The 27,833-nt window shown below is 42.0% G+C and overlaps 1 pseudogene; it reads right to left on the bottom strand.

Annotated features, from left to right (window-relative positions):
* Positions 1 to 13,808: 13,808 nt before the first annotated feature.
* LOC147303266 (Ig kappa-b4 chain C region pseudogene) lies at positions 13,809 to 14,251 on the bottom strand (annotated as a pseudogene).
* Between the last annotated feature and the right edge of the window lie 13,582 nt (positions 14,252 to 27,833).

Below are 27,833 nucleotides of genomic sequence, written 5' to 3' on the forward strand. Positions count from 1 at the left end.
AAAAATCTGTCCTGGAAACAGACAAGAGCTTCCATTTTATCTTCGTTAAGTTGAACCGCTAATCATTCTTTAAAATACTTATATTCAATAACATGTGAGCTGATTGATCTAAGTCTCTGTGACAGTCAGATCATTTCCATAGAGAGGCACTTTGCATCAGCAGCACCATGCTCCAGTGCTCTGGGAGAGTTTATAGTCCTGAGAGTTGAACACTGGATGACTGACAGCTGTCCTTCATCACAACAGAAGCCACAGAAATCCTCCTCATCAAAAACATGACTTTGATCTGCGTCCTCATCTGGACTCTCCTCTGCTGCTGCTTCACAGGTAAAGTCCAGAGAATCAAACTCCTCTCCTCTATCAACATCTGTCCCTCTGAAATGAAGCCCACAAAACCATGAAGCTGCTTTATGTTTTTGTCTCTGTGTCCTCAGAGTCCAGAGGACAGATCACAGTGACTCAGCCTGGAGCAGTGACCTCTGCTGTGGGAGGAACTGTGAGCATCAAGTGTACGACCAGTCAGGATGTTTATAACAACAACTACTTACACTGGTACCAACAGAAAGATGGAGGAGTTCCTAAACTGCTCATTTACTATGCTAGCACTCAACAATCAGGGATTCCAGCTCGTTTTACAGGCAGTGGATCAAACTCTGACTTCACTCTGACCATCAGTGGAGTCCAGGCTGAAGATGCAGCAGTTTATTACTGTCAGAGTTATCATGAGATCAACAGTCAGTATGTGTTCACACAGTGAAAAACAGTCGTACAAAAACCTCCCTCAGTCAGACTGAACAGAAACTGAAGTGACTGCTGCAGCTGGAAGATACTGCAGAGACTGATACAGTTCACTGAGGACACACACACACACACACACACACACACACACACACCTCACAATGTGCGTTTGACTCAAAACATCAGACTTGTGTCCATCCTGACGAGCTCGCACAGAAGAACATGTGAAACACAAAACAGTTGATACTGTGAGTCAGATCTGTGATGAAGAAACTCTCCTGTAAATATTCAAACTGGGAAGTAGTTATTAAATGAGAATATTTTAGTAAACTGCAGTACTGATATATGTATGTATGTAGATTGCTCAGCTACATTCTTAGTCACAGAAATATTTCACATGATTTGATCTGAAGATTTAAAGTTTAGTTCATCAAATCTTTAACTTCATCTTTGTGACATAAATTATTCTGACATTTACACTTTTTAACCTGCACTGATGTTCTGAAAGAGACATTTTTAGTGTCTCCTATGTTGATAAAGAAATTTTAGTTTTTCTTTGTTTTGTTTTTTTCTTAATTCTGAAATGAAGCCCACAAAACCATGAAGCTGCTTTATGTTTTTGTCTCTGTGTCCTCAGAGTCCAGAGGACAGATCACAGTGAGTCAGCCTGGAGCAGTGAGCTCTGCTGTGGGAGGATCTGTGAGCATGGATTGTAAAATCAGTCATACTGTCATTAATTCTGACTCTGTTGAATGGTACCAACATAAACAAAGGGAACCTCCTAAACTACTCATATACTGGTCAAACCGGCGAGCATCAAGTATTTCAAGTCGTTTTACAGGCAATGGATCAGACAAAGACTTCACTCTGACGATCAGTGGAGTCCAGGCTGAAGATGCAGCAGTTTATTACTGTAAGGGCAGACACAACATCAACAGTCAGTATTCATTCACACAGTGAAAAGCAGTCGTACAAAAACCTCCCTCCACATACACGGTTTTCTGACTCTGAAGCAAACAAGCTCACCAAAATGACTTATTGTTTGTATGATACTGCCAGATTAACTGTCAAATACACTTATATAACTAGAACAAACTCAAAAAGGTCTTCTAACAAGGTTATCTAAAAATATTCAAGAAAATATTCAAATAAATCTGTAGATTTTCATACATTCATTTCTGAATAAATTGTACTTATACAGTGCCAGATCAAAGAAAAAGCATGAAAGCATTATATGTTGTATAGGAAAGACTTTATAATAATATTTTTTTAAAGGAAATAAAAAACATCAGATGACCACTTAGCGACAGTGGGAAGGAAAAATTCCCTCCTGCAGCAGAGTGGTGGCGATCTCTCGCAACTGGTTGGAAGGAGAGGAAGACAGAACAAAGACACACAGGATTTTGGCTCAATTGAAGCCTTTTTAGGGAGATTTTAGGACAGCCTGATAATAATGAATTACAGTAGTCCAGCCTAGAAGTAATAAATGCATCAACTAATTTAATTCTCAAAGCGTGTGCAGTGTACCCTACATCACCAGCTGAGCCCTTCTGCATGGCAGTAAAAAGGAAGCAGTTCCTTTTGGCCGTATTTATCTCTTTGACTTGCTGAAGAGAGACAGGAGATGCTCTGTTGTGATCAAATATTTCCCTGCTTCCAGCTGTCATTAGCTGTTTGACACATTTGACAAACCTCAGGTCAGCGACAGCAGCAGTCAAAGGTGTTTTCACTAAAACAAACTAAAGAAGCCTCTCACATGTGTTCAAGTTGATCTGACCAGCAATAACTGCCAGTTTCCTCACTTATAAATAAAAGTAAACATAGGAATCTTTGCCATCATCACACACACAAATCGAAATGCGTTGACAGAGACATTTCTGGGATTTTGAGTCATTCTGCGCTCCAAACGGATTAATCGCGTCAAAATTTTTAATCACGTTAATCATGATGACGGCGTTTACGTTCACAGCCCTAGTTTGTTGGTTTGTTTTATATGTGAGCTTGTTATTAGATGCCGCTCCAGCAAGTCAGAGAATTCCCCCGCAGCCCCGCCCCTCTCCTCGCTGTGTTTGGCAAGCAGCAGCCACACCTCGCAAATACAGGGCGCCTTTACTCCCCGCAAATGGGCAATAGAAAACCAATTGGTGCCTGGCACTATGTCGGGGCAGCATGGGTGCGAGCTACCTTTTTTTTTCTTTTGCCGATGCCATGATGCCGGCCCCCACCACGATGCTGCCCTGGGCAACCGCCCATGTCGCCCATATCAAAAACCGCAACTGAAGGTGTGTGTGAGGAGTGCTCCTCAGATCCACTGGTGTTTGCTGTGACTCCATGCAGTGGAATCTCCCAATGCGCATTGGTAATAAAGCTTTGATGCCTAATCTGCCTAATCTGACTCTTCTTCTCCAGCTGTGATATCAAAGGATCGGTGAGGTCAACAAGTGAACCTCAACACCTGCTTGAGGATTTTCCATATGAGCTCTGTCTTCCACTCCATCTGACATCAAGCTATTGGTGATCTTTTTGTCTGTCATGGTCCTGGCTCTGCTACCCAGTGTTTCGATGTCCCTTAGGCAAGTTGTTCTCAAACGTTTCACAATGAGTACCACCTCATAAAATATATGGCTCTTAAAGTACCACCCTTATGACCAACATTAAAGTACAGTAGTATAGGCCTATTTAACACCACATGCAGTTTACACAAGACAATTTTAAATCTTATATGAATGTTATTTATTTTAACTGTCATAAACAGGATGTGACAAGTGATAATAATACCAGCTGTACTGTATTAAAACATTCACAGCAGGTGGAATATCAGTCTTTAAGTGATGATGTATGAACAAACTACTCTGTGTTTATCAGGGCTGTTGTGTTTTTAACATGTTTTAATGCTTTGTATCTTGTTCTGTTTAATCTGAACAAGCCCCTAAAAAAAGTCAGTGATCACTGTCGGCCTCTCTCGGTTTTTATTACCACCGTTCATTTTAAAGCTCAGTTTTTAAACCCTACAATGTAACTGCAGCCCAGCCTTTGCAGCAGTATATTAATGACTAACCTCATATTGTGGATGGATTATCTCCTGACTGAAGTTTGGTCTGTTTACAGCATCCTGCCGTGCGATTGCATTTGTCCCTAACCATCAGAAACGCTCATGTTAACTTAAAAAAAAAAGTTAACATTCGTCCTCCAGCTTCATTGTGTTTATAGTATGCTAACCATAGCTGTGTAGCTAGCCACGACATAGCACAGCATTATAGACCTGCTAGTCCAATTTCACTAACCCTATAAACATCACTGCTTTTTTCTTTTCTGTCTTCATGTAGGGGCGATCGTGGCTCAAGAGTTGGGAGTTCACCTTGTAATCGGAAGGTTGCCAGTTCGAGCCCCGGCTTGGACAGTCTTGGTCGTTGTGTCCTTGGGCAAGACACTTCACCCGTTGCCTACTGGTGGTGGTCAGAGGGCCCGGTGGCGCCAGTGTCCGGCAGCCTCGCCTCTGTCAGTCTGCCCCAGGATGGCTGTGGCTACAATGTAGCTGCCATCACCAGTGTGTGAATGGGTGTGTGAATGGGTGGATGACTGGTTGTGTAAATTGCTTTGGGGTCCTTAGGGACTAGTAAAAGCGCTATACAAATACAGGCCATTTACCATTTCATTTATGTCATAAGTGATAGCACAGCTGTGCATTTGAACTTTTCAGAAATCCCTCAGGACATGGTATATTATTTAATCTGGAGACTTCCCGTCTACCACTAGAGAGAGACCAAGTACCACCAGTGGTACGCGTACCAAAGTTTGTTAACCACTGTCTTAGGCTTTATTTGGCATTGTTCAGTTTCCTGGTTTAATCCTTTGTTTCAGTTGTTTCATTTCTGGTTAGTGTGCCTCCCCGGTGGTTCATGCTTCCTCACCTTTGTCTTCATGTTTGTTGAACTCCTGCCTCCTTGCTCAGCCTCCTTCTGCTCGTTGTCATGTCCTCGACGTTGCTGTGTGTCCTGTAAACCTTGTATCCCTCATGCCTCCTAGTTTTTTCCCCAATTCCTAGTTTCTGCTTTTTCAGCAGCATTAGGTTTTTGTTTTCTTGAATTCAGTGTTTGGTTTTGTCACAGCGAATAAAAGCTGCCTCCTTTACTCAATTCCTTTGTGTTTCAAGTCCTGCATTGGATTCCTATTCGGGCTGCCACACAGCCAGCCATGACATCATCTTGGTTCTGTTATGTTTGATAAATAACTTTATATTTCCGTAAACTTCTTGTGTGAACTGCCTCTGCCAGTTCATGACAGTGCTCAAAATTAGGGCTGTGTATCGTCACTGATTTCTAAAATCGATTCGATTCTGATTTACAACTTTTACAAAACTCTGCAGCTCGTGTGCTGACGAAGACCAGAGGGCGGGCCCACATTACACCGGTTTTAGAATCGCTGCACTGGCTCCCCGTGTGTTTCAGGATCGATTTTAAAGTTCTTTTATTGGTTTTTAAATGTCTTAATGGTCTTGGGCCTTCTTATCTCTCAGATCTGCTTTTACCATACGAACCCTCGCGGACCCTGAGGTCCTCTGGTACTGGCCTTTTGATTGTCCCTAAAGTCAGGACACATACTCACGGAGAGGCAGCGTTTCAGTGGTATGGTCCTCGTCTGTGGAACAGCCTGCCGGAGGAGCTCAGGGCCGCAGAGAACGTACATGTTTTTAAGAACAGGCTCAAGACCCACCTTTTTAATTTAGCTTTTACTTAGCGTTTATTTATTTTATGCTTATTTATTCTATCCTGTTATTCTATTATTAATTTAGGCTTTACCTAATATTTATTGATTTTATTCTTATTCATTTTTTAATCTTCTTACTCTATTTATATTTATATTTATATTTATATTTATATTGTATCCTGTTCTTATTTATTTTATCATTTTACCCTGTATATATCCTATTGTGTCATATCTCCAGTGTTTCCTCGGAGGGCGCTCTCTGCACCGGGGCTGTGATTGACCGTGGCTGCTGGGTCTCTGGGGGTCCTCTCAGCCTGGCTGGGGGGCTCCTTGGCCTCCCTCCTGCTGTGTGCCCAGCCTGGAGGCTGCGGTCTGTGACCGGCTCCCGGTGCAGACGGCTCCCTGTTATAGTGTTTCCTCACTTGGCTCATGCGAACCCAGCCCAATTTTTACTCTTTAAGTGTGCGCGTGTGTGTATGTGTGTGTGTGTGGGGGGGGATGGGGGGATATGTGTTTATTCACATCATTTATGTTAATGAGAGTGTGGGGAGTGAGTTGGAGGGTGGGGTGGGCTGCTTTTAACTATGTAAAGCACTTTGTGCTACATTTTTTTTGTATGAAAAGTGCTTTATAAATAAAGATTGATTGATTGATTGATTGATTGATTGATTGATTGATTGATTGATTGATTCACAAGGTCCTGATTTGATTGGATCCATGATTCAATTCTTTCTTCGATTCGAATCGGAATTTTGTCTTAGAAAGCCAGAAATATTACAATTCTAAATATTTATCATTACATATCCATATTTTTATATCTATGAAAATAAAGCTGACACTTGTGAGACTTTATCAAAGGTGTAAGCACCACAGCAGATGCCTTTGTGTCAAAATAACTGAGGATAAAACACAGAAAAACATGAAGGAGATTTTGCAGTAGAACAAAAACTGAAGAAAACCATGAACCAACATATAACATTACCTGATGCTGCTGAAGTGAAGCAGAGCAAAGTTAAAGAGGTTTAATTAGAGACACAACTAAGCAGTTTGCAATTTTGCATAATTTTACAAAGTTTAAATTTCTTCAGTATTGAACAGCAGAAATGAGACTTTCTTGTCGGAAGTCAGTTAAATAAAAAAAACAGCAGCTGACATAATGGTAGACTGGTGGGTAATAAGCAAGCAAATGATGCAGAAAACTGAGATTTTTAGATGGGAAACTGTTCTGAAAATACACTGAAAGGGAGAGAGAGAGAGAGAGAGAGAGAGAGAGAGAGAGAGCTCTGCATGAAGTGTGATTTTATCGTGGTGGAAGCAAAACAGCAAAAGTCAGAGGGACTTCATGACGATGTTTATGTGATGCGAAATGTGAAGCATAGTTTGGATCTTCTTTTGCTGCTGCTTCAATCAAATTTAGTTAGAGAGAGAAAAAACCTTCAGCTTCAGAAAATTGGGGCACTTTGGGCAAAACAAATTTATATTTAAAAATCGATTCATTAAAGTGATATCGATTAATGAATCTATATTTAGAAAATGAAGACTGAAGATGAACAGGATTCATGTTTATAAGAGAGAAAAAGTTTTTACAGTTAACATCCAATCTGGTTCCACCACCAAACTCCAGTGAACAAAGCAACAGCTAAAAACGTCAAATCAAAGTGTGGCTGAATAAATCTGTGACAAAAAAAATACTGATAGTTAGTTTCACATTGAAATTAAAATGTAAAAATAAATTTAGTAGGTATTGTTCAGTTTCTTTTAATTACTTTTCCTCTGTATTGCTTATTTTATTTTCTTGGGAAAGGCACAAAATTTACAGAACACTTCAAACTTTAATGCTGCAATAATAATGTGTATAAATGAGTAATGACAGCTTTTTTGCTGTGTTTAAAAAGAAGTCATTTCCATAGAGAGGCACTTTGCATCAGCAGCACCATGCTCCAGTGCTCTGGGAGAGTTTATAGTCCTGAGAGTTGAACACTGGATGACTGACAGCTGTCCTTCATCACAACAGAAGCCACAGAAATCCTCCTCATCAAAAACATGACTTTGATCTGCGTCCTCATCTGGACTCTCCTCTGCTGCTGCTTCACAGGTAAAGTCCAGAGAATCAAACTCCTCTCCTCTATCAACATCTGTCCCTCTGAAATGAAGCCCACAAAACCATGAAGCTGCTTTATGTTTTTGTCTCTGTGTCCTCAGAGTCCAGAGGACAGATCACAGTGACTCAGCCTGGAGCAGTGAGCTCTGCTGTGGGAGGATCTGTGAGCATCAAGTGTACGACCAGTCAGAATGTAGATAGTGGGAACCGTTTAGGCTGGTATCAACAGAAAGATGGAGGAGTTCCCAAACTGCTCATTTACTCTGCTAGTACTCTACAATCAGGGATTCCAGCTTGTTTTACAGGAAGTGGATCAAACTCTGACTTCACTCTGACCATCAGTGGAGTCCAGGCTGAAGATGCAGCAGTTTATTACTGTCAGAGTTGGCACTGGCTGAACAGTAAAGCTGTGTTCACACAGTGAAAAACAGTCGTACAAAAACCTCCCTCAGTCAGACTGAACAGAAACTGAACGGAACTGTGAGCATCAAGTGTAGGACCAGTCAGGATGTTCATGTTTGGAGCATCTATCACTATTTAGCCTGGTACCAACAGAAAGATGGAGGAGTTCCCAAACTGCTCATTTACTATGCTACCACTCGAGCATCAGGGATTCCAGCTCGTTTTACAGGCAGTGGATCAAACTCTGACTTCACTCTGACCATCAGTGGAGTCCAGGCTGAAGATGCAGCAGTTTATTACTGTCAGAGTCTTCACTATCCTAACAGTCAGTGGGTGTTCACACAGTGAAAAACAGTCGTACAAAAACCTCCCTCAGTCAGACTGAACAGAAACTGCAGTAACTTCCAGCTGCAGCAGAGACTGACACAGTTCAATGAGCACAAACACAATTTCATGAAGGGACTGAATTTTCCATCACATCACTCAGAAATCTAAAGTTCAGTATTAAATGATTATTATGGTGGAAACTTCTTTCTACCCACTCAAAACTCAGGAAATCTCGAACTAACACAGTTGTTGCTGTGAATCTTTGAGAAGTTAGAAGATGCTTGATCATGAACTTTGACCTCAGCTTCATAATGGATCACAGACACACTGTCTTTAAATAAAAGAAACAAATCTCAATCCTCAGTCACCCTGAAGCTCAACGATTTGTGAAGAATATTAAAGTGATTCTTTTTAAGAAAACAAACACGACTCTCAGTCAGTTCAGTGTCAGCGTGGTTCTCCAGTTTTCCTTTTAATAAATAAATCCAACTTTAAATGGAAAAATAAATAATTTCAAACCAGAAATCGAATCAGTGTAAAGTCAAATATATCCAGTTTTACATTCAGCTCTTATGACACCAGAGTTTTTCATTTTTTTCTTGTCTTCATGTTCAGACAACAAACATTTGAAAGTGAGGCCTTTAGCCTGCATGTTAGCAGCTTTCAGCCAATCAGAGCAGAGTTCAGGATGAATAAAGTCACTTAGTGCATTAGTGTGAACTCATCTGCCTTCTGCAAAGAGGACACCTTCTGTTCATTTAGATCAGCCACAGAAGAGCTCAGGCACACATTTAATAAACAGCTTCACTATCATTAGCTCACACACTGATGCTAAATCAGTAGCATTTCAAGCCAAGCAGCCATCAACAAGGATTCCTGTCACTCTGTTGACGTCAGAATGAGTCTCATGTCATGTTTTCTTTAGGCTTCCAAGTTCACACAATTCTACCTTTGAGTTTAAACTGTCTTCAGAATTCTGAAAAATGCATGAAACCACATATTTACTTTGTTTTTGTTGTTTTTAATAATTACTTTGCTTCAAGGAAAATTACCTTCAGTCAAACTACAAATGAAAACCACAAACACTTACAGTCACCAACAACTTTACAGATACAGTTTGGCTTGTTTGGTTTCATAATGTCTCACTGAACATCCAGAAATATCAGTTTGTCCTCATTTCTGTCCTTCAGCAGAACAAATATCATTCCCAAAATCCTCCAGTGGATGGAAACTGGTGGTTCACGTCTTTTCCACGTCCATGCAGGATGTTTCACATGTTCATAGTGTCAGTCTGTCTTTCTTTCACACTGTCAGGCTGCACACTGTGAGTCAGGCCTGTGATAAAGAGATTAACAGAAAATGTTAAAACTGGGAAGTTTAGTAAATGTTACTAACCTGTAGTACCTGCATGTGTTTGTAGATTACTCAGCTGCATCATCCATTCTCTATTTCCTGTTTGCGGTGCACTTTAACAAGTTTCACTACCCCTGCATGGTGAATCAACGAGTGTTTGCAGACAAGTCAGCGACTGCAGTGATCTGCTAGAAACCAAACCGCCGTCATTGCAACCGATTTGAGCCAGCAGTAAGAGTTTGTTGGCTCTGACTACAACCAGTAGGAGCCACAAACTCCAGCAACACCAACTGGTCAACGGAAACTTATTTTCCCCTCGTGACTGGAGGTTGACGGGGGGACACTCGGCCTGTGTGACTGAAGGCTGAGGATCCACAAAAGGTTACAAAATACAGAAGATTCATTTGTTTCTTTAATACTTGTAAATTCTGATTCTTGTATAAGAGATTTCTTTAATATTGTAATTATGTTAATTATTAAATGTCTGTTCACACTAAAAGAAATGATCTTGATATTTAGAAAACAGGTTGTTCTTCCTGTAACCTCGGCCTGTTGGTAGTTTAATTCTGCAGTGGGTCACATTATGTAATAATAGTAATGTAGTAATGTTTTATAAATGCTGGATTTAGCACTTACTAATATCTTACTAATGCTTTTTACTGTGTCAATATTAAGTGTTACAAATACATTGATGTTAGAACTGTGTCTTCTGTTCTGTTGTTCATTATGTTTCTGAATAATTTCAGCTTTTCTCAGGAGAAGAAATCAAAACTATTTCTCTCCACTAGATGTCATGAATTCTTTCATTATTCAGTCTCACTGAGGGAAGCTTTGTAAGCTCAGGACAGCTGCAGCTGACTGACTCTGTGTGTTTGCATATGTGTCCTGCCTCTCTGCTCACAGCTGTTAAGAGGCCAGTGTTGATCAGTGGCTGTCCAGGCCTTTCAGAGCCACTCACACACCAGCAGCACAATGATGATGTCACTGACTCTACTGCTGGCCACCCTGGGGCTCCTTGTTCAGGCTGAGACTCTCTGTGAAAACTTTGCTTCAGCATGCAGCCAGGTTCACCACAATGATGTTCTGCTCTGATGGAGAAACTCTGGAACCAGCAGCACTGACCTTCTTCCATCTGTTCTCCATGTTAAAGAAATGATCCTCCAATGTTTGGATGTTCATCATCTCAATAACTTTTCTCCACTTTTTCATGTTTTCAGGTTCATCAGGAGAAAAAGTCCTGACTCAGACTCCTACAGCTCAGTCTGTTGTTCCAGGACAGACTGTCTCTGTCAGATGTAAAGCCAGTTCAAGTGTTGGCGGCTACCTTAACTGGTACCTTCAAAAGGACGGAGAATCTCCCAAACTCTTGATTTATTCTGCTACAAACCGTCAGTCTGGAGTTTCTGATCGTTTCAGTGGAAGTGGATCTGGGACTGACTACACTCTGACTATCAGCAGAGTTCAGGCTGAAGATGCAGGAGTTTATTACTGTCAGCAGTGTTACAGCCACCCGTTCACACAGTGATACAACGCTGTACAAAAACCTCACACAGCTGGAGAGGAACTGAGAAAAAAGATCATCTGAACTGACAGCTGCTCAGAAACACATTATTTTATCTGTATAAAATAGTTTTATATTTTTTTTTATAAATACATGTTAGAAATGTTAATATGATCATTTTGTGAATGTTTTTATTATTTTTATTTTTAAGCAAGAAGTTATTTATCCTATAAATAGAATTTTATTGCTACAATTAATTATCTGTAAAACAGAGAATATCGATACGAGCAACGATTGAAAGCAATCAATTAAATATTTTATCTTTGGATTATGAAAGCTCGAATCAATTTTCTCAAACCCAAAAGACCAATGACTAATTCATCCTGCTGTAAGTTCTACAGAAACACAAATATTTATGGTTTCCATGTAATTGTCTTTTTTATAAATATTTCTTCACGTCATTATGCGTGTACGGTTTTTACTAAGCTAACTACCTTTAATTTAGTAAACTCCCACCGCAAGGGTGTGTTTTAACTGATGAAACTGTGTCGTACTCAGCCTCGGACATCTGGTTGCTGCCTTTTATAAGTTTTATTGCACAAGCATAAACTAACACCAGTACAGTAACCGTGCCTTTACAGAAGCCAGGTAATCAACTGAAAGACACAAAATAAAACAACCATACAACATTAACAAAGCAACACTATTAATGACAGTACAGTTTAGTAATAGTCATATTTATAGCTTTAACATGTTACTTAGTTAACACAGAAACTCACCAGCTTATCAGTCATAACAGCAATCTCAATGAAAAGAAGATCCGGCAGGTAGGATCTATGAGCGGCCGTTAACACGTACCATCCCAGACTTAGATAAATCACTCCGTCTTAAACAAATTTGCCATTTAAAGCAAATGTGAGTCTGGCTGATAGTAAACCACAACAAACAAATTGGCATGTTAGTAATATGGGAAAAACCACACAATGCGGGCCACAAGTAGAGGTGAAATGGGCCGTGAGATTGAGACACAGAAATTAGAGCCTCTTGATGTGTGTTTTGTTTCTGTTTCCACCCGCCTGGAATTACCAAAAATAGAGAGGGCACAGCCTAACATATGAAACAGGAAAAGACCGACGTGTAAACCCTTTATTTCAACAAAGTAACTGTAATCTGAATGCCACCTTTTAAACGGTAACTGTAACGGATTACAGTTACTCATATTTTGTATTTTAGATACGTAACGGCGGTACATGTATTCTGTTACTCCCCAACACTGGTCTGCAGGGAGCCTCAGGGTGCTGCTCCAGCTGTAGTGGCCGTCATTCTGCAGCGCCCCGGGGCTGCTCTCCTCTCCACTGCTGCTTCTTCCATCCACCTTCCAGGACAGCCTCCAGTCTGAGGGGAAGCCCTTGTTGGCCACACACATGACTGTAGCCTTCCCCTGCTGCAGCTCCTCACTAATGGTGTCTCTGTCATGGGTCAAAAACTTTCACATTTCTATCAAGTAAATGATTCCATGCCGTGTTTCAAATTAAACTGAAGAGTTGTAAGTCCATTAGCCCTTGGTGAATAAATAATGACAGAGTCTAATATGACAGTGTCGTTGTTTCTCTCAAGCTTTATTTACCAAATTTTGACTCTTTCAACTCTAACACATCGATCCAAATTCACCCACATTTGTTCAACTGTCTTAAAGTCTGAAGGACTTGAAGGACACTTTATATGATTTATGTCAAAGAACAAATGGTGTCATTAAACGGCTGCAGGCAGGCAGGAAAGGACTCAAATGCAGCTACTGCAGAGACTGATACAGTTCACTGAGGACACACACACAAGCATATACATTGAGTATATTGCTACAAATTAAGAGACGACCAAATACAATACATAGCACTTAGAAAACATCATTAGATTAATTGATAATCCTGAACACGTACTTTGTTCACACCTGTTTCTGGACAGGAGTGCTTTAACTCTCAGACTCCTGATCTCCACCTCATCCTGGACAATTATCTTCAACTAAGTCTCCACCTGCTTCATCTCTGCCACTACCAGCTTCTAGACTCTTCTCTGCTCTGTTGCTTCATCAGAGTTTCACTGACATATAGTTCATTAATCAAACTTCAGTAAATCTTCATTTAAATAGACTCTGTTTAAACATACAGATGACAGCCTGCTCTTTAATTTCAATTATTAGGATATTTTTTATCTATATTGTCAGAATAAAATGCAGGTCAAGAAACAGCTTTGAGACTAGAAAATATGAAGAGCACACAGACAATCTATGGTTGGACCTCAACATCTTATAGAAAACACTAAATGTGTGTATAAGAATATATTTAACCATGTTGACTGCACATTACACTTGGTGTGTCTGTAGACATTTTTATTTTGGTCTGGTTTAATAAATGTTACAAAATCTCTCTTTTTTAAATGTGCATCGATCAAACTCACAGAGTCAAAGAACATGTTTCCTCGGTACATTTTTATTCTTTTAAGAGTTTGAAATATCAGCTTTACAACAGACACAAAAGGATGAAACTAGAGGAGATTGTTGCTCTGATTGTTGTCATTATGAGATGGAAACATGACTGTTTGATGAGTTTATTTTTTAAATCTGCAAACACAAAGAAACAAAGAGACAGAAGAAAATCAACATCAAAGACTCAGTGATTGACATCAGGACTGGGAACACTGGTCTCTCCTCAGTATCTCTGAGACCAGAGACTGGGAGCCCTGGGTGGCCTCACAGGTCACAGAGCCCACCTTCCCCCACTGGTCTGCAGTGAGCGTCAGGGTGCTGCTCCAGCTGTAGAGGCCGTCATTCTGCAGCACTCCAGGAGTCCTGCTCTCCTCCCCTCTGATGCTGCTGCTGCCACTGCTGTCGCTCGTCTTCCAGGACAGACTCCAGTCTGAGGGGAAGCCCTTGTTGGCCACACACATGAGCGTGGCCTTCCCCTGCTCCAGCTCCTTGTTGGAGGGGGGCAGCACTGTCAGGGCGGGGAGGGTATCACCTAGGAAACACCAATCAGCTTAGAGGACAGGAACCACAATTTGAATTTCTCCGTTAAGAAGTTTCTGTCAGGTGTTTTTTCTGCTCCACCAGTCATTCACTCACACATTGTTTCACTTCCCTTTAAGAAACCTCTCATGCATATCAGCACAGAGAGAATCATCACACAGTTTGAGCTGAAATATGTTCAAACTACACTGGAAATAAAAGAAGCAGATGTGGAAACATTTACAGCAGAAGTTTGGCTTTAAAATGATTAGAAGTCTAAATCATGGACGACTGAAGACATTAGTGGACACAAGCACAGAGCAGCTACTCATTCATATAGATTTGAAATGTTATTTAACAGCTCACATGATTTCAAACTAAATCTGAAACATCTGACACGATAAAAACATCAGAAAGCAAACTTTGACTCATCCAAACAGCAGCTGATGTGGTGAAAATTTACAAACTAATCATAAGATGATGAAGTTTACTCTTGTCTACATTTTACTGTGACAGAAATGTAGATTAAACAAGAGAAACTCGCAGAGCTCATCTGAATTAGTCCAGTAAAAAGGACAAACATCAAACACTAAATTATTTTCAATAAAAAAAATACTTTTATCTCATCTAAGCAGCCTAACAAATAATTATTAAATAAATTGATACAATATTTAATAATAAACACAGTTTAATTAACTTACTTCCAACATCCAGTCTGGTTCCTCCACCAAAAGTCCACCACAGTGATACAAACTCATTGAGGTGCCGTACAAAAACCTCTGACTGTAGAGAGACACGGCTCTCTGACTCTAACAGACTAAATTAAAACTAAAAGCTCTCAAGACTTAACCAGATGTATGTATATGTAAAATATCCTCAAGTCCACTCTGATGTTTTATATCATTTGTTAATATTCATTTTAACATTTATTCTGAAGCTAACTTTGTTTCTTCATGAAAATTTATGTAAAAATTATTTTACCGAGTTTTTTTCTGGCACACTGAACAGAAAAGTCAAGATAATTACAAGAAAGAAATCTGTTAAAGTAAAAGCGGTTTAAGTTTGACTTACTTCCAACATCCAGTCTGGTTCCTCCACCGAACGTGTACCACAGTGATACAAACTCATTGAGGCGCCGTACAAAAACCTCTGACTGTAGAGAGACACGGCTCTCTGACTCTGAAACAAACAAACTCAACAAAATCATTCACTGTTTGTATCATTTAATAATATTATAATAGTGTAATTAAAACAAATAAAGCCCATTACAATAATATTTAAAGAATCTGATTTCAAAATGTAGATTTTACAGCTTTCACATGTGAAAACATCTCTTGAAACCTGACACTTATTTTTTCACAGCTCTAAACACTGAAACTAATTCTCAGCCTAAAATGCTTCAAAAACACTTCAGATTCATGTAGTTATGTTTTGAATTTCACAAAAATATTAAGTTCTGGAAAGTGTACCAGCATTTTTTTCTATATATATATATTTTTAATTTCCGAAGGAACATGTCCATTGTTAAGACGCTGCCTACACATACAGGGTTTATTTAATGAGTTTTTATTTCTATTTTGGAATTCTGTCTACAAATAATGGTGTTTTAGGAAGCTTTGAAAATTCCTTCCAGGTAGAGAAGACGGTGCTCTGTGCTGTTCTCACTGTGAAGGCTTCTAACTGGTAAACATTACCATTCAATTCGGGTTTTATCACCATGTGTTGCTTTGGTTCACTTTTGACATGTTTCACACACACACACACGTTTTCAAACGACTTCACTGACATTTATTCGCGAACACTTAAATGAACTCCAGTAAATGTTTCCCCATCACTGCTTTTCTCAGTTGCTTTGGTGAAAGTCTTACATCAGGAACGTCATTCTCACCACTCTTAATGCAGCTCTCCAAATATGTAAGGCCTTTTTCACCACACAGACTCATCTATGCAAAAGACACTTCATAAAACACTTTCACCGTCGTTTTAAGACATCAAAACAGGTTTTTTTGTTTTGTTATTTTTCTCAAAACCTCACCTACTTTGGAAAGAGTACTGCAAAAAATGTAGGCCTAATGTCACAAGGGGCCAAAGGCCTGTACGAAACTGGACTCAAGTGCTGGACCACATGTGGAGACGGTTGAGTTTGCTTCACACAAATCTTTATTTGGCACAAAAACACAGAGTTATACTTGACGTGAGAGTCATGACAAGGAAACGTAGCGTGGTGGCCTAAGGTGGCGTGGTGATCAAGAGGGAGAGAGGAAAAGGGGGTTAGTGGGTTCACAGACTTCTCCAGGTGTGGTTGAATTTTAAAGAGGAGTATGGCTTATGTTGCAGGTGGAGTTGGTGGTACTTTGAGGGGAGTAGGTGAAGGTCCAGGTGAGCTGAATAGATTTAAGATGAGCTGACCTGAGCTCCAAGGGATCCTGTGAGAAGCAGTGGGAAGAGGGCAGCAGGTGTGATATTGAAATCCTTCCCAGGAGACGGAGCATGAAACTGCAGTGAGTATGGCCGAGTGCATAGACTTGGGCAAGGAGCATGAAGCATGGTAGCCTGTTAGCACCGAGGGTAAGTTGGCAAACTAGCAGTGAAGAGACGGCAACGCTGGTCTTGAATATCCTGAGTAGGTTGCTCCAGATTGGCTCCATGTGAGGAGATGACGGCTCTGCCCAGGGGCAGACACAGGAGAACATGGTGGAAATTTACCAGCAGCTCACCCGGACTGTAATAGATTTGGACAACCAAGTTTCGGAGATAATCACAATATCCGCGTTTGTCGATTTCGCCCAAATTCTGACCAAGTCCATCTTGTGTAATAAGCTGCGTACATTTAGATGAACACATTTTAACCCTGGCTGAGATTTAAAATCGGCAGGGGTCTGGACACTTTTCAATTCAGGTCCAGGATTTGGTTGCACATCTCCGGATATAAGTAAAAGTGTAAAACTGTGACAGCTAATGAGAAGTTTAAAACTGTTTTCAGAAACAAAAATCACGTCTGATGTTTTTTTTTGTATTTTTTTAACCTTACAAAACTGATGAAATGGAGAAAAGCAAAATAATACTCATTAAACTATATGTGTGTTCTGTTCACATCATCGACACATTCTCAGCCTGGCTGGGGGGCTTCTTTGCCCAGCCTGGAGGCTCCCGGTGCAGACGGCTCCCTGTGATAGGCTGTCTCCCAATTCAGGGTCTGCAGCCTCAACGATCCTCAAGGGCCGCGTACTCAAAGACCGCTAAGGCCGGAAGTGCGAGGCTTGTGTAATGGGACGGTCTAGCCTCCGTTGCGATGATACTGTTGTTTGTCAATAAAGTTAAAAAAAAAAGCCTCCATTGCGCTGCGCAGGTTGCCTAGCAACCATGATACTAACCACTGGAAACGTGTCATACAGCTGTGTTTGACAGAAATGAAGGAGAAAATCTTTTGTTCGTTTGTTTGTTTCTACATGAGCTTTGATCGTTCTCTGTGAGATGAAGCTCAGCTATTGAACGGCGTATATTTTAAAGTAAAGGCTTTAAAACCAAGTTAGTACAAACGTCACTAATGTCACATGACTTTGCCGACATGTGGCCAACAGTAATGTTTAATGTTCTTCGTTATTAAACATTTGCACATAAATAAGTGACATAATATTCAGTACTTACTTAAAGTTTACTCTTCGGCCGCCCCTCATCCGACGTTTTTTTCCGGCAAAATTATCCACACCCACCGCCGCGCTATGCATTCTGGGATATGTTGGGCCACGAAGTCTACACCTCCACAGCCTTAAAATTCAGGGAAATGAAGGACGCATTTCAGGGCCGCATTTCGAGCAGCCTTTGAATTGGGACAGCCTTCGGCGCGCCGCTGTGACGTAATCGGCCTTGAAATGCGGCCTTTAAGGCTGCAGACCCTGAATTGGGATACAGCCATAGTGTTTCCTCACCTGGCTCATGTGTGCCCAGCCCAATTTTACTCTTTAAGTGTATGTGTGTGTGTGTGTGTGTGTGTGTGTGTGGGGGGGGGGGGGGTATCCATGATCGTTTATGTTAATGAGAGTGTGGGGAGTGAGTTGGAGGGCGGGGTGTGCTGCTTTTAACCATGTAAAGCACTTTGTGCTACATTTCTGTATGAAAAGTGTTTTATAAATAAGGATTGATTGATTGATTGATTGATTGATTACTACAATGCCGTGATCTTCCTCGTGCTGTGTGTGTTTTGTTAGATTCTTCCCAGTTTAGGTTTTGTGGAGTTTTCTGTTCAGCAATAAAAGCTGCCACTTTGAGTTCAGTCCTGTTTCCAGTGAGTTTGAGTTTGGGTCCAATTCCTGCCTGGACACAGCCCGATCACGACAGTTGTGAGCTGTGAGTTGTGGATCAATGAAGTAACAAATCCCTTTATTAGTGTAGAAACAACAGCAGTGTGTATGTGTGTATGAAAACAATGAGAAAGGCTAATTTGATTGGGTAAAAGCATCACTGATTTGAGAACTGCAGCAAAGCGACTGAGAGAAACTGTAATATATGTTGGAGGTGGATGGTACTGGAGGAAATCATGTTGTATCATGATGTTTGAACCATATTTAATCTTGGATCACAGCCATCTGAATGGTGTCCTACAGCAATATTTTAAAATTGACATTGAACTTATTTTAAATATAATCAATTAGTAGTTCTTCAAACGCATCAGGATCTGCGTGGCGTACAGAATGTTGTAAAAACATGTAGTGAAGTCCAGACCTTTACTTTTTCACATTGTGCCTCTAAACTTGGTCAGATGATTTCCATAGAGAGGCACTTTGCATCAGCAGCACCATGCTCCAGTGCTCTGGGAGAGTTTATAGTCCTGAGAGTTGAACACTGGATGACTGACAGCTGTCCTTCATCACAACAGAAGCCACAGAAATCCTCCTCATCAAAAACATGACTTTGATCTGCGTCCTCATCTGGACTCTCCTCTGCTGCTGCTTCACAGGTAAAGTCCAGAGAATCAAACTCCTCTCCTCTATCAACATCTGTCCCTCTGAAATGAAGCCCACAAAACCATGAAGCTGCTTTATGTTTTTGTCTCTGTGTCCTCAGAGTCCAGAGGACAATATACAGTGACTCAGCCTGGAGCAGTGAGCTCTGCTGTGGGAGGATCTGTGAGCATCAAGTGTACGACCAGTCAGAATGTTTTTGTTTCTGGCAGCTCTCACTATTTAGCCTGGTACCAACAGAAAGATGGAGGAGTTCCTAAACGTCTCATTTACTATGCTAGCACTCGACAATCAGGGATTCCAGCTCGTTTTACAGGCAGTGGATCAAACTCTGACTTCACTCTGACCATCAGTGGAGTCCAGGCTGAAGATGCAGCAGTTTATTACTGTAAGAGTTTTCACTATCCTAACTATCAGTGGGTGTTCACACAGTGAAAAACAGTCGTACAAAAACCTCCCTCAGTCAGACTGAACAGAAACTGAAGTGACTGCTGCAGCTGGAAGATACTGCAGAGACTGATACAGTTCACTGAGGACACACACACACACACACACACACACACACACACACACACACACACACACCTCACAGTTCTTCTAAAATAATTTCACAATCATTTGATAGGCCCTGATACAACTTAAGCTATTATAACTAATGTTTATGTGGGTTTGACTCAAAACATCAGACTTGTGTCTACACACACTCGTGCTCACTTTTTGCATATATTTCCGTGATAAAATTTAGAAAACACATCGGTGCAAATTATAAGTCTGTATCATAATGTCTTCACTTTTTGTGTTTGTTGTAGTGCTGTCAACGTTAACACGTTAATGCCGTCATCACGCTCCCATCTGGAGCGCAGAAAGGACAAACTTTGGACAAACTGCCCGAAATGCGTTGACAGAGACATTTCTGGGATTTTGAGTCATTCTGCGCTCCAAACGGATTAATCGCGTCAAAATTTTTAATCGCGTTAATCATGATGACGGCGTTTACGTTCACAGCCCTAGTTTGTTGGTTTGTTTTATACGTGAGCTTGTTATTAGATGCCGCTCCAGCAAGTCAGAGAATTCCCCCGCAGCCCCGCCCCTCTCCTTGCTGTGTTTGGCAAGCAGCAGCCACACCTCGCAAATACAGGGCGCCTTTACTCCCCGCAAATGGGCAATAGAAAACCAATTGGTGCCTGGCACTATGTCGGGGCAGCATGGGTGCAAGCTACCTTTTTTTTTCTTTTGCCGATGCCATGATGCCGGCCCCCACCACGATGCTGCCCTGGGCAAACGCCCATGTCGCCCGTATCAAAAACCGCAACTGAAGGTGTGTATGAGGAGTGCTCCTCAGATCCACTCGGTGTTGGCTGTGACTCCCTGCAGTGGAATCTCCCAATGCGCATTGGTAATAAAGCTTTGATGCCTAATCTGCCTAATCTGACTCTTCTTCTCCAGCTGTGATATCAAAGGATCGGTGAGGTCAACAAGTGAACCTCAACACCTGCTTGAGGATTTTCCATATGAGCTGCTCCGTCTCTGTCTTCCACTCCATCTGACATCAAGCTATTGGTGATCTTTTTGTCTGTCATGGTCCTGGCTCTGCTACCCAGTGTTTCTTTTTTTTTTCTTTTTTTTTTTTTTTTGCCTGTCCCGTTTGGCTCTTTTGCATCAGAATTGTTGTCTAAAGGCAAAGAAAGATGCCCAACGGATTTACTTTACCAAATTGACCATCCCAGCCTTGCCGTAATGGTCCATTTGATTCACCTTTTATTGTTTATTTTATTTTCACTTACTGAATACGGGACAGACTTGACTGGGGGAAAGAAGGGGAGAAAGAAAGAGGGAAAGAGAAACAGCTGAGAAGAAGGACGGGGGAGAAGGGCAAAAGACAAAAACCAACAGAACGGGCAGAGAAAAAAAAATGCATATATCAATCACCTGGATCACCTGCTGAGAAAGAAAAAAGAAAGAAAGCAGAAGAGAACAAGAGTAATAGAATAAACAACATCACAATGATATATGGGAATATGACAGTAAATACTAAATGTTAAACATTATTGTGCAGCACATAAGATCAACAGAACACAGTGTGCTTTGAGGTAGGAGCCAAAAAGGGTGTAGTTTGTGGGTGTGATCACCCGTGTGTACACGTGTGAGCATGGACGCGCTTGTTTTTTTGTTTTTTTAAAAGGTTCCTTCATGTAATAATCTGCTAGAGGGTGTGGGGGGGCCACAGCCCCGTCCTCCAGGGCGTGAAGCAGGTGTGGAGGAGATCAAAACTCCAGACATCCAGAGGCCCCCAGAACACAAGAGACCAAGGAAGACCAACAGAGGGGCAGCCGCGCCACTGTCCCGGAAAGAGCTGAGGAGAGTCCCAGATGAGGACTCACCCAGCAGCCGCGGAGCAGAAGCCAGGGGGAGTTGCAGTGACGCGCCCGTGAGCTCCGTCGGCAGCCAGCTGCGCCTGAGTGACCGAGCCCCAGGCCGAGAGGCCGGGGGCACCCCACCTCCGAAGTGGCCCGAGCGAGCCCCAGGCTCCAGGCCCCGATAAGCGGCCGCCAAGGAGTGTGTGTACCTGGACGCCCATCCCCGGACACAAAGAACCACCAACGCACCGATGTCTGAGGGGATCCGCCACTGGCAGGGGAAGTGGTGGTAGGGGGAGATAGGCCTCCAAACCTTGGAGGGCCTGAGATGTCCCCAGAGAGGTGGCGCCTGACACCCAACCTGACATATAGACACAGACATACAGGCACACATAGATACAAACATCCATTCCCACCCTCATGCTCTCATGTGCACTTACTCCACACTCAACCAACGTGGAGACAGACATAAAGAGACGTTGTACACACGATCACACTCCCCAAGCGTACTCTACAAACCGGGTCTAGGTGCCCCCGCCCCTGGAGGGGGGAACTGCACCCAGACCCAGGTGGTGTTTCCCTTTTCCCTGCGGTGGGGAGAGGCAGACCGCCCCGACTCCGCAGCAGCAGGAAGGCTCCACACTCCAGACCGCAGTCGGACGGCCAACTCCTCCTCCTAGTCCTAGCCCCCCTGCTCCAGCAGGTCGCAGAGAATGGGGGTGAGAGAAGACTCCAAACCTCCCTCCACCCGCTCATTGTAATGTTGATGCATGTGTGTTCTAAGGTGCATTTAAAACCCAGGAGGGCATAGAGCTACCTGCCAGAGAGCAGCAGGTAAGCGCATGGTCCCTCCTGCTAGCCCTCAATGTCTACGTGTATTTAAAATTGAGAGGTGGGCAACGATGCCAGGGGTGGGGTGTACACCCTGATGGTACTTTGGACTCCGTGTATCGTGCCCACCCCCAAGATCCTATATGTATGTGTAATGAGAGTGTGAGTAATGTGAATGTCTAAGTTGTGGGATAAAATTGAGGCAGAGGCAGCCAGAAGGGGACAGAGGGGGGGGGGGGGGGGGGGTAGCCTCCTCTGCACCCTGGTGACATACCCCTACTCCAAGGCCCTGCATGTGTGGGTGGTTGTGGTGGAGCGGGAAGAGGGAGGCAGCTGGAGATGGGGAGGGAAGGAAGGGAGGGGCAAGTGACCCCTCCCTGGGGCCAGCTCCCCCGCTGACCCCAGTAGGCACCCCCATACTCCGCGACCCGCCAGGGAAAGGGGGCCCAGGCCCATCCAGACCGGGCCCAGTGCAGCAGCGCCGCCCGGCCCCACAGAGCCCGGGACAGTCCACCCAACCCCACCACAGAGAAAACTGCACCCACCCCACCATCCACTCATCTTCCAGACTACATAAGACAATAAACACCCAGGCTGAGATCTTCCTCCACCTCTCCTGTATCTCCCCTTCCTGCAGAGGGAGCTCCTGAGGAGAGGAAAGCTCCTGCAAGATGTGACAATCTCCCCCACCAGTTGAAGAGCCCCCCAGGTGGCTCGACGCACCGGCGGCACCCTGCTCCAGGGCTGGGCCCCCATGCACCCACCCGCCCACAACCCCGGCAACACACCAACCAGGACCCAAGCCCCCGAGGCCCGGTCCGGGTCCCAGCCCAGAGACGGAGCGCCCCCAGAACCTCACGCCCATCCCGGACCCACCCAGGGGCAGCCAGGCTACCAGGTCAGTAACCCACGTCCGTCAGCACAGACGCTGCACGCAGCCGCGAGGAAACAGTCACCTGAGAGCCAACAGAGCCCCTAACCGGACATGACCGCTACCCCGGGTTGAGCCCCCCAAGGAAGATGCCTCCGGGGAACCCCCCGACGCCCTAAGCCTGTCCCTACCCCCACACCAATCACAACATTGAAGGCGGGACCAAACTATGACCCCCCACCCCCACTAGGTGATGGAGCTGATCAAAGGAGCCCAGAGCAATTGATCTGATGTGGTGGCAGAGGCTGTATCAAGACTAATGTAATCTAATAGATAATTTCTATATTGGTTAGAATTAAGATTATTTTTATTTTTCCAGTTCATGAGGACTGTTTTCTTGGCTATGCATAGGGCAGTGAAAACCATATGGGCGATATTCTTTTCTGAAGTGACATTATCTAAGCTGCCCAACAAACACACTAAGGGGGAAGTTGGAATGTTACATTTCAGACACTTCGATAAGTCTTCACATATCTCGCGCCAAAACTTCTGAACTGGTGGACAGAACCAAAGAGCGTGGATATAATTGTCCGGTGAATTGGTTTGGCAGTGTGAGCAGTTGTTGGTAGACGAAAAGCCCATCTTGAACATCCGATGACCTGTATAGTGCACTCTATGTAATATTTTGTATTGAATTAATTGAAGACTGGGATTTCTAATTAGATGAAAGGTTTTTAAGCAAATCTGAGACCAGAAGTTTAGGTCTAAGTTAACTGATAAATCCGCTTCCCATTTTGCAATAGGAAGTGATATTGATTCATCTGTTTTAGAAAGCATTCTGTATATTTTGGATAGTAATTTGGGGGGTTTAAGAGTAAGAAATTGAACCACACTTGGTGGTGTTTGTAGTTCAACTTGACCCGGTTTAAATTTCTTTTTTACTATGGATTTAATTTGTTGATATTCTAAAAATCTTTTCTTGTTGATCCCATATTGTGTAACTAGTCCGTCAAATGAAATAAATTCTGTTCCTTCTAGTATATGTTCTAAATATTTGATTCCTTTACCACTCCAATCTGAAAAGTTTATCATATTATTGTTTTGTAATATGTCAGGGTTGTTCCAGATAGGTGTACGTTTGCATGGGATTAATGAAGACGCCGTCAATTTTAGAAACTCCCACCATGCTGTCAGAGAAGAGCTGATGTTGATGCTTTTAAAGCATTCATGTCGTTGGATGTTTGAGCTGATAAATGGTAGGTCTGAGATCTCTAGATTATTGCAGAGTGCTTGTTCTACATCTAGCCAAGGTTCATCTAAGAGGGTATGTTTTAGCCATCCTGAGATAAACTGAAGCCTGTTGGCTAAGAAGTAGTGCTGAAAGTTAGGCAGTTCTAGTCCTCCTTTATCCTTGGTCTTTTGTAGTGTTTTTAAGCTTATACGTGGGGGTTTATTTTTCCAAAGGAATTTGGACATACATGAATCTAGAGATCTGAACCAATCTTGTGGCGGTTTAGTTGGGATCATTGAGAATAAATAATTTATTTTTGGTAAGACCATCATTTTTATAGCGGCAACCCTTCCCATGAGTGATATGGGTAGACATTTCCATCTAGCCAGATCATCTTCTACCTTCTTTAAAAGTGGGATATGGTTTAATTTAGTTAGATCTGCAAGCTTGGGAGAAACATTAATACCTAAATATTTTATATTTCCCGATTGCAGTGGTGTAGAAGAGGAATTATGGAAGGAGCAATTAATCGGTAGGACTGTAGATTTTGACCAGTTAATTGAGTAATCTGATATTCTTGCAAAAGAGTTTATCAATTCAATCACCCCAGAGATATTGGTTTGTGAATTTTGGAGAAAGAGTAACACATCATCCGCATAAAGGCTGATTTTATGTTCCACGTTCTTGCATTTTATGCCCTTAATTACTGAATTCTGTCTAATTGCTGCTGCTAGTGGTTCAATAAAAATTGCAAATAGTGAAGGGGAGAGTGGGCATCCCTGCCTGGTGCCCCTCAAGAGACAGAAGCTGGAGGATGTCTGGTCATTTGTTCTGACACAAGCTGTTGGGGAGTTATATAATATTTTTAACCAGTTTATGAAAGAGGATCCAAAACCAAATTTGTGTAAAGTTGCAAATAGAAATTTCCAGTTAACTCTGTCAAATGCTTTTTCTGCGTCTAAAGAGAATATTGTAGTTTCTAGGTTTTTACTGTATGAGTAGTCTATCAAATTAAGTAATCTACGTGTATTTGTTGATGAGTGCCTACCTTTTATGAAACCAGTTTGGTCAGGATGAATTAAGAGGGGGGTTATTTTCTCCAGTCTCTTTGAGAGAGCTTTGCAGATTATTTTAAGGTCTACATTTATAAGGGATATTGGACGATAGCTTGAGGGATATACAGGGTCTTTGCCTGGTTTTAGCAGGAGATTAATGTTTGCAGAATTCATATTTGATGGAAGTCTGCCCTTTTCTTTAATTTCCAACAACGTTCTGTAGAAAACTGGTGCTAGAATCGACCAGAATTCTTTGTAGAATTCTGCAGGAAAGCCATCTGGACCTGGAGCCTTATTATTGGGCATACTTATCAGGGCTTCCTGGAGTTCACCTGGTGTCAGTGGTGAATCCAGTGCCATTGCTTGAGTGTCCAATAATTTTGGAAGAGTTATGTTGTCCAAAAACTGATCAATTTCTTTTTTAGATGGGTTTATTTGTGGTGAATACAACGTTTTATAGAAATCCCTGAAAATGTTGTTTATTTGTATCGGTTCATATAATGTGTTCCCAGATGAATCTTGAACAGCACATATAGTTGTTTTTTCTTTATTTATTTTTAGCTGGTTTGCTAGAAATTGACCGGATTTATTACCATGTTCATAATTTTGTAGGCGTAGTCTTTGTACTAAGAATTTTGTTTTTTTATCAATTATCTCATTTAATTCTAGTTTTGTTTTGCGTATTTTGTTCAATGTTTCCTGATCTTGGTAGGACGCGTAGGCTTCTTCTAGTGATTTGATGTTTTTTTCTAATTCCTGAATATTTTTGTTTTCTTTTTTCTTTTTATGTGATGAGAAAGAAATTATTTTACCTCTCATCACAGCTTTCCCTGCTTCCCATAGAACAGAAGCTGATGTTTCGGGAGTGTCATTATAGTCCAAATATGAAGTCCACTCTTTTTTAAAATATTTAATAAAGTCTTCATCTTTAAGTAGTGATATATTAAATCTCCAGTTTTTTCTTGGCGTAGTATTATTCTTGTGCATTAGTGTTAAAGATACAGGAGCATGATCGCTGACAGCTATAGGGTGAATCTCAGTGTCTGAAATGTCGTTCAGCAGTGAGCTGCTGACCAAAAAATAATCCAGACGAGAGTAGGAGTGATGGACATGTGAGAAAAAAGTATATTCCTTACTGGTGGGGTGAAGGGAGCGCCATGCATCGCAAAGACCAAAGTCGTTCATATACTGTTTGATTATATTTGTGGACTGCCAATTACGCTGAGTTCCCGCTGTATTGAGCCTATCCATGTCTTCATTTAGTCCAAGGTTGAGGTCACCTCCAAGAACAAGTGTGCCATCTAAGTGTTCAGAGAGTGCACTGAAAAAACCGTGAAAGAATGAGGGATCATCAACATTTGGACCATATACACTTGCAATACATAGCTTTTTATCACGTATAGATAGTTTAATGATTAAGAATCTGCCCTCTGGATCTATAACTGTATCGAGTACTGTGAAATTAATATTTTTATGTATTAAAATTGCTGCTCCCCTTTGTCTAGAATTATAACAAGCTGAGAACACATTGGGAAACTCAGGTGTTTTAAGTTCATTCGAACCTCTAAGAGGTCTGTGGGTCTCTTGTAATAGGACAACATCTGCCTGTAGTTTTTTGAGTTGGTTAAATATTTTTAACCTCTTTTCTCTGGAGCCAGCTCCATTTATATTCCATGTAATGAACCTCAGTGTACCCATAGATGTTTGTGTATAACTAGGGATGTATGCTGTGTGCGTCGCTTAGACAGGTGGAGAGAATACGTCACTTGTTCATAAATAAAGAGAGGAGAGAGAGAAAAAATGTGTGGCGAGATGCTCCCTGAGTCTGACTTTGTGTATGCATAGTTACTAATATGAGTAGGCTTGGCTTAAGTGTGTGTGTATCTTATATGACTGTGTGCGCTGTCTGACTGATGTAAATGTGCTGCCGTTGAGCGCATGGTGCGTATGTGTCGAAATAAAGGATGTTTGTGGATGAGTGTCGAAGCAGGTGATCGAGGCAGTGAAAGGAATAAAGAAAGAAACCAAGGACAGGGGTGAGCAGCATAAAAGCAAGAGGGGGAAAAGAGAGGAGGAAAAAAAAAAAAAAAAACGAGAAGAAAAAAAACAGAAACAAAACGTAAACATTCCAATTAAATCACTGACGGAGAGTGACGGTGTTAATTCTGCTATGAAATCACACTTTAAGATGCGATTTGATACTGGTAAGTTAAACAGATGTTAATGCAAGTTAGTGTGAGTGGATAGGGAAATGGTGCAGCTGATTCTTATCTGGTGTGAGGTTAATACAGCCACGGAGTGATGTTGGGGTCGCGGTGGAGCTGTCCGTCCACGTACAGCCGGTCCACAGCGATGACAGCGCGGGAGCCCTTCTGGATGAAGCCGCTTCGGATTGGG

Source organism: Aulonocara sp. 'chitande type north' Nkhata Bay, linkage group LG22 (assembly GCF_057382095.1).
Source record: "Aulonocara sp. 'chitande type north' Nkhata Bay isolate Kocher_YH1m ecotype deep benthic linkage group LG22, A_spYH_male_GT1.1, whole genome shotgun sequence".
NCBI classification, from domain to species: Eukaryota; Metazoa; Chordata; class Actinopteri; order Cichliformes; family Cichlidae; genus Aulonocara; species Aulonocara sp. 'chitande type north' Nkhata Bay.